We start from the raw sequence: 12,965 nt of genomic DNA, 5'->3' as shown, positions 1-12,965 counted from the left end.
GGAAACAAAACTTCCAATCCAGGAGTGTTCTCCAGGCTATAGCCTTCCAATCCAACAGATAATACAGCTTGCCTCTTGAACCTGGTGTCTGAGATTTGCTGGACTGCTGGAGAAGCAAGGGTGGTGTGAGAAAATCCATTGGGAATCAATAGCATCAGAAAAGAGGCATGAAGGAATTGGCTGTGATTATGTGGCTATCTGGATATATGTGGGTAGTTATAACCTAAAGGACACAGTATTCATTTTGGCCAAAGTTTCAAAAGAATCAAAATATTATAGAGCAAACTTAGCAGGGTGCATCTTGAGGCAAAGTTTTTTTGTGGAGAACAAGAATTTATATTGAAGATGGAAGTCAAGGACTTTGGTGAAGAGGCAGACAATATTTTTATTTATTATTTAAGGAGGTCTGCAAGGTGGCTAGTGCAGACATGACATTTGTCATTGGGGTGCTTACCATAGACTCCAAAAATTAGTGATTTATTAAATAACAATAAATATAATTGGATCTAGGATCAACACACTTCATCCACTGTGTTATATGAACCCAAATTAGAAGTGTACCTCGCCGGAATATAATCCTTTACTGACAGGTGTTATTGTTAAAAATTTCCTTTATTATTACTCTATAAAATCATTCCATAAACAAGACAAAAAATAAATGATCAACAGGTAAAATAATTTCACCCATCATATCCTTACCTGCTACAAGTATTACCAATATACTGTATGTCTATTCAATCAACTTATGTGTATATACAAGCAGTCCCCGAGTTATAAACATCCGACCTACACACAACTCCTACTTACAAATGGAGGGAGACAACAGGAAGTAAGAGAAAATTTACCCCTAGGAAGGGAAATTTACTCCTGTAGGAGTTATCATGGGAAAAAGGTGTCTCTGCTGAATCTTTATCACCAATCCTTGTTTCCTCGACAAGGATTTTCAAACTCCAATTATCACAGGGACAGAAAGTGAGGTGAAATCTTCTGAACAGGGGCACAGACAAATATTACAGGGGTGTTAACCTTTCCTATGCTGTCCAAATAATGTAAAAATTATTTTTTTGGCTGGAGTTACACTTAAAAAATTTACCTGTTCCAACTTACAAACAAATTCAACTTAAGAAAAAAACCTAAAGACTCTATCTTGTTTGTAACACGGGGACTGTCTGTAATCAGTAAATTAGAACAACCAACCTGATCAGGTGTGGCTCATAAACAGTTGGTCCAGAGGAGGAGCATGGGCATAATAAGGTTGTAAATTTGCAATCCAGAGATATAGTGTCCAACAAAGATTGGACGCTATATCACCACTATTTGTATATATTATAATTTTCTATATACATTTATGATGATATTTTGGGCACAATTATGATGATTATCATTTTCTGTGGTCACAAATTTTTTCACTCTTTTGGCTATTTTTTCACCCGTTGGGTATTTGTGCATATTTATCTTGTCGCTATTGCTACCGCTGTTCATTGGTGTAGCATTTTTTGAAGTTTTAGCACTTCTTTTACAGCAGCTGAAAATTTGTTTTCATTTCACATGTTCTGTTGTGCAGATATTTTGTATTGCTTATCACTCTGAGCGCCGGTTTTTCTGTCTATATATGTTCAGCTAGGCTCTTTCCTCTTGACTCTGAGGGAACCAGTGAGAGCACATCTGCTGCATAGTAACCAGATTTCTGAGAGGCCAGACCAGCATAGACACCCAACGCAGTGCAACACAGAATGCAGTGACTGCATCTGTACTTCCAGTCCGTGGTAACAGCTCCCGGTTATGTTTTTGTGCCCTTGCATCCTACGCGTTGCGTCACACCCTCGTGACCTCATCAGAACCCTGACAAAGTCAGGAGGGTGTGACACAACAAGTAGGACATAAGGACGCAAAAGCACAACCTACCTGTCACTGCAAATCAGAAGTTGTTACCGCAGACCGGAAGTGACGTATGAGGTGGCGTTAGAATGCCGTTTTGGGCTATGTTTGGCATGTCTTGTATGGCTTTGATGTAAGCAATTATTTTTATTCATTAAAAGTTGGTGTATTTTTGGTAATGCACTATTGGAGGCTTACTTATTTTCACATGTGGATCTTGATACCGGGTTGGAGATGTTATTATTTATTAACCCTTTTCGTTGAGTTTCTATCTCCCATCTTGACTGATCTTGGGTCCTGGAATCGAGGCTATTATCCAATAGGATAATAGCCTTTATTTATGCCCATGAGGTAAGAGTTCTGAGAGCACATTGAGTGGGTGTTGTTATATCATCTGAACTACAGTCAACACGATGAGTATTTTTATACCTCACTGTGAATATTTTTGGATTTCTTGCACTTTACACATAAATTATTTTTTATATATTAGCCTGAGGACTTTGGTTTATATCTTTATTTTTTATTGGACTTTGCACTTTATTTAATTCATCTTTAATCAGTCTGAGGATTTTTTCAGCACGTGGAATTTTTATGTTTATATTATATGGTGTCCACTACATATGTATCACTATTTAATCATCACTATTTTATTTTTCGCTAAATTGTTTATTATTATCATTATGTCATTCTATTCATGAAGGATATGCGCAGGATCACATATAATTCTTTATATTTATTTTATTGCTATTAGGTGATTTGTGATCACTGTTGGATCCTGCGGCATTTCCACATTTATTATATATTTTTTAATAGGTTTTAGTTCATTTTAGTAGTGCAGAGGTCTTTTTACGTAACATGTTCATTAATTACCATCCATACATCCTATCATGGTGAAAGGACTCTGCCTGCCTCAGGCTTCAACATTTGGCCCACGCAGCATCCATACTCAGAGGGGAACAGAGGCTGCACATATGGTAAAACCATTAAATAATTTATTAGAAAGAAAGACATATACTTAGAGGTAAAAGCAGATAGAGCATGTAACAAAAAATAGTAGTAGTGTCTAGCCAGCGTCCACGCTGTGGGCATAGTAACGTAACTGGTTAAGCCCAACACATTTAGTTGGCACACAGCATTATCGGGGGAACGGAAAGGACTGCCCCTCCCATAAAACCTTCCTACAAGTCCCCTTTGTTACCTTCTCTCATTTCCTTCATTTTAATGGACAGCGCACATCCAGTTGGTCTAGGCCTAGTATTGTTCCATCAATGCAGTTTGGCAGTATAGTTCCTGTGTTCAGTAAATCAAGCTTTATTACTGCTCACTGCTGCACTTTAGGTGACCCTGCTTATGTTTATGCGTTATGTGTTATTATCATAGTCAGAGGCGGCTCTAGGCTTTGTGAGGCCTTAGGCAAAATTTACACATGAGGCCCTACTCACACTCTTTGCAGGGGTTAATGAAGAACCCCAGGGTGGAGCATCTTATTACTGCTGCTACTTGTGTGGGTGGGATGTGTACTGCGCCAATCACATGGGATGGATAGGAGAGGAGGGTCAGCAAAGATTGGCCCAGTACACATCCCACCCCCAAAAGCAGCAGCAGTAGTAAGATGCTCTGCCTCAGAGTCCTTCCTTAGCCCCTGAAGAAGGAGGGGTAAAAAGGGGGGAGTGGGTAGGAGATGAGGGATGCTTAGAGGAGAACTGGAGTGAAACTGGGAGATTCTGGTCTGTATAGGGATAAAAAAGGAGAAGGCTTTGTGCTGGCATGGGGGGGGGGGGATACTGTTGGATGCTGAGGAATAGCCATTGTATAATCCAAGCAAATGGACTGGCAGGGAAGGAGAAAGAAAGGAAGGAAAGAAAAGGTAGTGTGGCGGTGGGTAGTTTGTGCAGGAGAGGGGCACAGATTGTATAGAGGTGGGTGGTATGTGCAGGAGAGGAGCACGGAGTGACTAGGGGTGGGTGGTATGTGCAACAGGGGGCACAGAGTGAATGGGGGTGGGTGGTATGTGCAGGAGGGGGCACAGAGTGAATGGGGGTGGGTGGTATTGCAGGAGGGGGCACAGAGTGAATGGGGGTGGGTGGTATTGCAGGAGGGGGCACAGAGTGAATGAGGGTGGGTCGTATGTGAAGGAGGGGGGCATGGAGTGAATAAGGGTGGGTGGTATGTGCAGGAGAGGGGCATGGAGTGAATGGGAGTGGGTGGTATGTGCAGGAGAGGAGCACGGAGTGACTAGGGGTGGGTGGTATGTGTAGGAGGGGGCACGGAGTGAATGGGGGTGGGTGGTATGTGCAGGAGGGGGCACAGAGTGAATGGTGGTGGGTGGTATGTGAAGGAGGGGGGCACGGAGTGAATGGGGGTGGTTGGTATGTGCAGGAGGGGGGCACTGAGTGAATGGGGGTGGGTGGTATGTGCAGGAGGGGGGCAGGGAGTGAATGGGGGTGGGTGGTATGTGCAGGAGGGGGGCACGGAGTGAATGGGGGTGGGTGGTATGTGCAGGAGGGGTGCACGGAGTGACTAGGGGTGGGTGGTATGTGCAGGAGGGGTGCACGGAGTGACTAGGGGTGGGTGGTATGTGCAACAGGGGGCACAGAGTGACTAGGGGTGGGTGGTATGTGCAACAGGGAGCACAGAGTGACTAGGGGTGGGTGGTATGTGAAGGAGGGGGGCATGGAGTGAATAAGGGTGGGTGGTATGTGCAGGAGGGGGGCATGGAGTGAATGGGGGTGGGTGGTATGTGCAGGAGGGGGGGCAGGGAGTGAATGGGGGTGGGTGGTATGTGCAGGAAGGGGGCACGGAGTGAATGGGGGTGGGTGGTATCTTCAGGAGGGGGGCACGGTGTGAATGAGGGTGGGTGGTATGTGCAGGAGGGGGGCATGGAGTGAATGGGAGTGGGTGGTATGTGCAGGAGGGGTGCACGGAGTGACTAGGGGTGGGTGGTATGTGCAGGAGGGGTGTACGGAGTGACTAGGGGTGGGTGGTATGTGCAACAGGGGGCACAGAGTGACTAGGGGTGGGTGGTATGTGCAACAGGGGGCACAGAGTGACTAGGGGTGGGTGGTATGTGCAACAGGGGGCACAGAGTGACTAGGGGTGGGTGGTATGTGCAACAGGGGGCACAGAGTGACTAGGGCTGGGTGGTATGTGCAACAGGGGGCACAGAGTGACTAGGGCTGGGTGGTATGTGCAACAGGGGGCACAGAGTGACTAGGGCTGGGTGGTATGTGCAACAGGGGGCACAGAGTGACTAGGGCTGGGTGGTATGTGCAACAGGGGGCACAGAGTGAATGGGGGTGGGTGGTATGTGAAGGAGGGGGGCATGGAGTGAATAAGGGTGAGTGGTATGTGCAGGAGGGGGGCACAGAGTGAATGGGGGTGGGTGGTATGTGCAGGAAGGGGGAGTGGAGTGAATGGGGGTGGGTGGTATGAAGGAGGGGGGCACGGAGTGAATGGGGGTAGGTGGTATGTGCAGGAGGGGGCATGGAGTAAATGGGGGTGGGTGGTATGAAGGAGGGGGGAATGGAGTGAATGTGGGTGGGTGGTATGTGCAGGAGGGGGCACGGAGTGAATGGGGGTGGGTGGTATTTGCAGGAGGGGAGCATGTAGTGAATGGGGGTGGGTGGTATTTGCAGGAGGGGGGCACGGAGTGAATGGGGGTGGGTGGTATGTGCAGGAGGGGGCACGGAGTGAATGGGGATGGGTGGTATGAAGGAGGGGGGCACGGAGTGAATGGGGGTGGGTGGTATGTGCAGGAGGGGGCACGGAGTGAATGGGGATGGGTGGTATGAAGGAGGGGGGCACGGAGTGAATGGGGGTGGGTGGTATGAAGGAGGGGGGCATGTAGTGAATGGGGGTGGGTGGTATGTGGAGGAGGGGGGCATGTAGTGAATGGGGGTGGGTGGTATTTGCAGGAGGGGGCACGGAGTGAACGGGGTGGGTGGTATGAAGGAGGGGGGCATGTAGTGAATGGGGGTGGGTGGTATGTGCAGGAAGGGGGAGTGGAGTGAATGGGGGTGGGTGGTATGAAGGAGGGGGGCACGGAGTGAATGGGGGTAGGTGGTATGTGCAGGAGGGGGCATGGAGTAAATGGGGGTGGGTGGTATGAAGGAGGGGGGAATGGAGTGAATGTGGGTGGGTGGTATGTGCAGAAGGGGGCACGGAGTGAATGGGGGTGGGTGGTATTTGCAGGAGGGGGCACGGAGTGAATGGGGGTGGGTGGTATTTGCAGGAGGGGAGCATGTAGTGAATGGGGGTGGGTGGTATTTGCAGGAGGGGGGCACGGAGTGAATGGGGGTGGGTGGTATGTGCAGGAGGGGGCACGGAGTGAATGGGGATGGGTGGTATGAAGGAGGGGGGCACGGAGTGAATGGGGGTGGGTGGTATTTGCAGGAGGGGGCACGGAGTGAATGGGGATGGGTGGTATGAAGGAGGGGGCACGGAGTGAATGGGGGTGGGTGGTATTTGCAGGAGGGGGGCACGGAGTGAATGGGGGTGGGTGGTATGTGCAGTAGGGGGCACGGAGTGAATGGGGATGGGTGGTATGAAGGAGGGGGGCACGGAGTGAATGGGGGTGGGTGGTATGTGCAGGAGGGGGCACGGAGTGAATGGGGATGGGTGGTATGAAGGAGGGGGCACGGAGTGAATGGGGGTGGGTGGTATGTGCAGGAGGGGGGCACGGAGTGAATGGGGGTGGATGGTATTTGCAGGAGGGGGCACGGAGTGAACGGGTGGGTGGTATGAAGGAGGGGGGCATGTAGTGAATGGGGGTGGGTGGTATGTGGAGGAGGGGGGCATGTAGTGAATGGGGGTGGGTGGTATTTGCAGGAGGGGGCACGGAGTGAACGGGGTGGGTGGTATGAAGGAGGGGGGCATGTAGTGAATGGGGGTGGGTGGTATGTGGAGGAGGGGGCATGTAGTGAATGGGGGTGGGTGGTATGTGCAGGAGGGGGCTGCAGATGGGTTGAAAGTGCATGTTGTGTGCAAGCCCTAATGCATTGCTCCAGCACTGCAGAGAGTGACCACTGGTATGCAGTGAGGAAGTGAAGCTAGCTGCACACAAACAGCACCAGAACTGGCCTCGCACCTCCCTGCAGACATTGCTCTCATCCCGGGGTCATCTCAACCACAGTAATAACTCCCGGAAACTTGCACAACCCCACCAACTTACCACCCTGCATCCACCATGCAGAATGAACTCGCGCTGTATCCCTCCTCGCAGAGGCGGCTCTAGGCTTTGTGAGGCCTTAGGCAAAATTTACACATGAGGCCCTACTCACACTCTTTGCAGGGGTTAATGAAGAACCCCAGGGTGGAGCATCTTATTACTGCTGCTACTTGTGTGGGTGGGATGTGTACTGCGCCAATCACATGGGATGGATAGGAGAGGAGGGTCAGCAAAGATTGGCCCAGTACACATCCCACCCCCAAAAGCAGCAGCAGTAGTAAGATGCTCTGCCTCAGAGTCCTTCCTTAGCCCCTGAAGAAGGAGGGGTAAAAAGGGGGGAGTGGGTAGGAGATGAGGGATGCTTAGAGGAGAACTGGAGTGAAACTGGGAGATTCTGGTCTGTATAGGGATAAAAACGGAGAAGGCTTTGTGCTGGCATGGGGGGGGGGGATACTGTTGGATGCTGAGGAATAGCCATTGTATAATCCAAGCAAATGGACTGGCAGGGAAGGAGAAAGAAAGGAAGGAAAGAAAAGGTAGTGTGGCGGTGGGTAGTTTGTGCAGGAGAGGGGCACAGATTGTATAGAGGTGGGTGGTATGTGCAGGAGAGGAGCACGGAGTGACTAGGGGTGGGTGGTATGTGCAACAGGGGGCACAGAGTGAATGGGGGTGGGTGGTATGTGCAGGAGGGGGCACAGAGTGAATGGGGGTGGGTGGTATTGCAGGAGGGGGCACAGAGTGAATGGGGGTGGGTGGTATTGCAGGAGGGGGCACAGAGTGAATGAGGGTGGGTCGTATGTGAAGGAGGGGGGCATGGAGTGAATAAGGGTGGGTGGTATGTGCAGGAGAGGGGCATGGAGTGAATGGGAGTGGGTGGTATGTGCAGGAGAGGAGCACGGAGTGACTAGGGGTGGGTGGTATGTGTAGGAGGGGGCACGGAGTGAATGGGGGTGGGTGGTATGTGCAGGAGGGGGCACAGAGTGAATGGTGGTGGGTGGTATGTGAAGGAGGGGGGCACGGAGTGAATGGGGGTGGTTGGTATGTGCAGGAGGGGGGCACTGAGTGAATGGGGGTGGGTGGTATGTGCAGGAGGGGGGCAGGGAGTGAATGGGGGTGGGTGGTATGTGCAGGAGGGGGGCACGGAGTGAATGGGGGTGGGTGGTATGTGCAGGAGGGGTGCACGGAGTGACTAGGGGTGGGTGGTATGTGCAGGAGGGGTGCACGGAGTGACTAGGGGTGGGTGGTATGTGCAACAGGGGGCACAGAGTGACTAGGGGTGGGTGGTATGTGCAACAGGGAGCACAGAGTGACTAGGGGTGGGTGGTATGTGAAGGAGGGGGGCATGGAGTGAATAAGGGTGGGTGGTATGTGCAGGAGGGGGGCATGGAGTGAATGGGGGTGGGTGGTATGTGCAGGAGGGGGGGCAGGGAGTGAATGGGGGTGGGTGGTATGTGCAGGAAGGGGGCACGGAGTGAATGGGGGTGGGTGGTATCTTCAGGAGGGGGGCACGGTGTGAATGAGGGTGGGTGGTATGTGCAGGAGGGGGGCATGGAGTGAATGGGAGTGGGTGGTATGTGCAGGAGGGGTGCACGGAGTGACTAGGGGTGGGTGGTATGTGCAGGAGGGGTGTACGGAGTGACTAGGGGTGGGTGGTATGTGCAACAGGGGGCACAGAGTGACTAGGGGTGGGTGGTATGTGCAACAGGGGGCACAGAGTGACTAGGGGTGGGTGGTATGTGCAACAGGGGGCACAGAGTGACTAGGGGTGGGTGGTATGTGCAACAGGGGGCACAGAGTGACTAGGGCTGGGTGGTATGTGCAACAGGGGGCACAGAGTGACTAGGGCTGGGTGGTATGTGCAACAGGGGGCACAGAGTGACTAGGGCTGGGTGGTATGTGCAACAGGGGGCACAGAGTGACTAGGGCTGGGTGGTATGTGCAACAGGGGGCACAGAGTGAATGGGGGTGGGTGGTATGTGAAGGAGGGGGGCATGGAGTGAATAAGGGTGAGTGGTATGTGCAGGAGGGGGGCACAGAGTGAATGGGGGTGGGTGGTATGTGCAGGAAGGGGGAGTGGAGTGAATGGGGGTGGGTGGTATGAAGGAGGGGGGCACGGAGTGAATGGGGGTAGGTGGTATGTGCAGGAGGGGGCATGGAGTAAATGGGGGTGGGTGGTATGAAGGAGGGGGGAATGGAGTGAATGTGGGTGGGTGGTATGTGCAGGAGGGGGCACGGAGTGAATGGGGGTGGGTGGTATTTGCAGGAGGGGAGCATGTAGTGAATGGGGGTGGGTGGTATTTGCAGGAGGGGGGCACGGAGTGAATGGGGGTGGGTGGTATGTGCAGGAGGGGGCACGTAGTGAATGGGGATGGGTGGTATGAAGGAGGGGGGCACGGAGTGAATGGGGGTGGGTGGTATGTGCAGGAGGGGGCACGGAGTGAATGGGGATGGGTGGTATGAAGGAGGGGGGCACGGAGTGAATGGGGGTGGGTGGTATGAAGGAGGGGGGCATGTAGTGAATGGGGGTGGGTGGTATGTGGAGGAGGGGGGCATGTAGTGAATGGGGGTGGGTGGTATTTGCAGGAGGGGGCACGGAGTGAACGGGGTGGGTGGTATGAAGGAGGGGGGCATGTAGTGAATGGGGGTGGGTGGTATGTGCAGGAAGGGGGAGTGGAGTGAATGGGGGTGGGTGGTATGAAGGAGGGGGGCACGGAGTGAATGGGGGTAGGTGGTATGTGCAGGAGGGGGCATGGAGTAAATGGGGGTGGGTGGTATGAAGGAGGGGGGAATGGAGTGAATGTGGGTGGGTGGTATGTGCAGAAGGGGGCACGGAGTGAATGGGGGTGGGTGGTATTTGCAGGAGGGGGCACGGAGTGAATGGGGGTGGGTGGTATTTGCAGGAGGGGAGCATGTAGTGAATGGGGGTGGGTGGTATTTGCAGGAGGGGGGCACGGAGTGAATGGGGGTGGGTGGTATGTGCAGGAGGGGGCACGGAGTGAATGGGGATGGGTGGTATGAAGGAGGGGGGCACGGAGTGAATGGGGGTGGGTGGTATTTGCAGGAGGGGGCACGGAGTGAATGGGGATGGGTGGTATGAAGGAGGGGGCACGGAGTGAATGGGGGTGGGTGGTATTTGCAGGAGGGGGGCACGGAGTGAATGGGGGTGGGTGGTATGTGCAGTAGGGGGCACGGAGTGAATGGGGATGGGTGGTATGAAGGAGGGGGGCACGGAGTGAATGGGGGTGGGTGGTATGTGCAGGAGGGGGCACGGAGTGAATGGGGATGGGTGGTATGAAGGAGGGGGCACGGAGTGAATGGGGGTGGGTGGTATGTGCAGGAGGGGGGCACGGAGTGAATGGGGGTGGATGGTATTTGCAGGAGGGGGCACGGAGTGAACGGGTGGGTGGTATGAAGGAGGGGGGCATGTAGTGAATGGGGGTGGGTGGTATGTGGAGGAGGGGGGCATGTAGTGAATGGGGGTGGGTGGTATTTGCAGGAGGGGGCACGGAGTGAACGGGGTGGGTGGTATGAAGGAGGGGGGCATGTAGTGAATGGGGGTGGGTGGTATGTGGAGGAGGGGGGCATGTAGTGAATGGGGGTGGGTGGTATGTGCAGGAGGGGGCTGCAGATGGGTTGAAAGTGCATGTTGTGTGCAAGCCCTAATGCATTGCTCCAGCACTGCAGAGAGTGACCACTGGTATGCAGTGAGGAAGTGAAGCTAGCTGCACACAAACAGCACCAGAACTGGCCTCGCACCTCCCTGCAGACATTGCTCTCATCCCGGGGTCATCTCAACCACAGTAATAACTCCCGGAAACTTGCACAACCCCACCAACTTACCACCCTGCATCCACCATGCAGAATGAACTCGCGCTGTATCCCTCCTCGTGGGATCTCCGATCACGGCGCTATGAGCTCTCAGCGTCCCGTTCACTCCCATCTCAGCACTTGTCAGCTCAGCTGCAGCTCCGCCTCCTCCCCTCCCTTGTGGTAAGATTTTTTTCTGAAAGTGCAGGAGTACACTGAGCGGGAGCGCCAGAAAGAGCTGAGAGAGGGAGAGAGGATAATCCATGCCCGTGCACGGCCGTGTTTTTAGAAACGTGACAGGAGCCAGAGAGTTACAGGCACGGCTTTGTCTCATCCAGACCATGGGTACTCTGTGAGCCAGCCTCAGAGCCGGCTCTTAGGCAAATTAAGCAGCTGCAAGCGAGGCCCCTTTGAGCGCGAGGCCTTAGGCAATTGCCTAATTTGCCTAATTAGAGAGCCGCCTCATAGTTATTCCATTTCTTTGCTTACTTCGTTATCAGCCATATCCAGGTGACAGTATATTAACTTTTCTTTTACTAACTGGTTCAGTGCCTGCTTTCTTCAATACAGTACTACTACAGGGTACCAAGTATTACTTTCAGTGATTTTCTGTGGTATTGCATGTTTGTACACTCAACCTAGTGTGTAAGAGGGGCTGAAGTTCTTAAAGAGGCTGAGGCAAAGAACAGAAGACCCATTCTAACCAGCGCCTATTACAGCCTACAGATAGCACACATCCGTTTGCTGATGTATGGGGCCACTGGTAAGTAAAGAGCATCAATGACTGATACAGAGAGAGGTGTGGAGACAAACTCCTGATCTAAAGTTAGGTGTGACCCAATGAAATTATCAGCAGAACCAGAATCAGTGAATGCAAGAAAGAATGTTTTACTGAACTGTGGCATTGAGATGGACAATGAGAGTGAGAGAGTTCTCAGAAAATTAAGAGAAATAGTCTGGTAGGCCCCCCTTAAGGTGTACTAGCCCTGAAGGGTTCTTGGAGTCTGGGAATATTGATTGAAGAAATGTCCATTCTCCCATAAAGAGATGCAGCGGTCCTGGACCCATTGATTAATTTGTTTTTTCTCATGCCCCCGTACACACGAGTGTATTTTCCGTCGGAAAAAAACATCCAAATTCTGCTCAAGCTTGGCTTTGCATACACACGGTCACACAACATCTCTGAACTTTCGACCGTCAAGAACGCGGTGACGTACACGCTTATGACAAACCGAGAAAATGAAGTTCAATACTTCTGAGCATGTATAGCAATTTTGCACATTGGAATTTGTACAGACAATTGTAATTCCCAATTGGAACTTTTTCCGACCAAAAAATTGAGAACATGCTTTCAATCTTTTGCTGCCCGAAATTCCGCCAGCAAAAGTCTGATGGAGCATACACATGATCGCATTTTCTGACCAAAAGCTCTCGTCAGACTTTTGCTGGCAGAATTTCTGATTGTGTTACGGGGTATTAGAAATTCAGGCAAGCTCAACCTATTTCCATGGGCTTAGCTGATGAGAATTCCAGAGAAGAAATGCCAGCTGATTGAACAGTCCTTGCCAGAATATGGGCATTAGAGACATTTTATTCCAGGCCAGTTCAGCCACCAGGGTCCAAAACTGTATTGCATTCTGACCTGCATTCATGCTTTCTTGGTGAAAGCGTAGGAGGGTACTAGAGAAAAAGAAAAGGCACATCCCAGTGCATTAAACATGGGACAAAATTCTGCCTGAAACTCCAGGAAAATTGTAAAACCATGAGATCCTCTTTTCCCAGAAAGTAAGGATCAAGCCAGGGCATCACTGGGTTTCACCTGCATGCATGGAAGGCGAGGGTGTGGTAGAGGTGGTCAGGGCACATAAGGTTTGCAGACAGTCTATGTAAGAATTAAGGTCTTGAATGTCTTTCCTGGCTTGCCGTCCTTCCAGTTTTTTGAACAAGGCTTCTAGAGGCTCAGAGGTGAGAATAGGCACCTGGCATGTGTCCATGCTTGACTCAAGCATTTTGTCACAAAACTGAGATGTGGATCTTTGCTCGTCTGTGTGGTAACTTGATTTTGTGTGGATTCCTAAAGGCCTCATACCAGGGCCGGTGCTACCACTAGGCG

Source organism: Lithobates pipiens, unplaced genomic scaffold, assembly GCF_037356315.1.
Source record: "Lithobates pipiens isolate NorthernLeopardFrog02 unplaced genomic scaffold, aLitPip1_a1.2 Scaffold_18, whole genome shotgun sequence".
Lineage (NCBI taxonomy): Eukaryota > Metazoa > Chordata > Amphibia > Anura > Ranidae > Lithobates > Lithobates pipiens.
The sequence above is the reverse complement of the archived record's forward strand: the minus strand, read 5'-3'. Positions refer to the sequence as shown.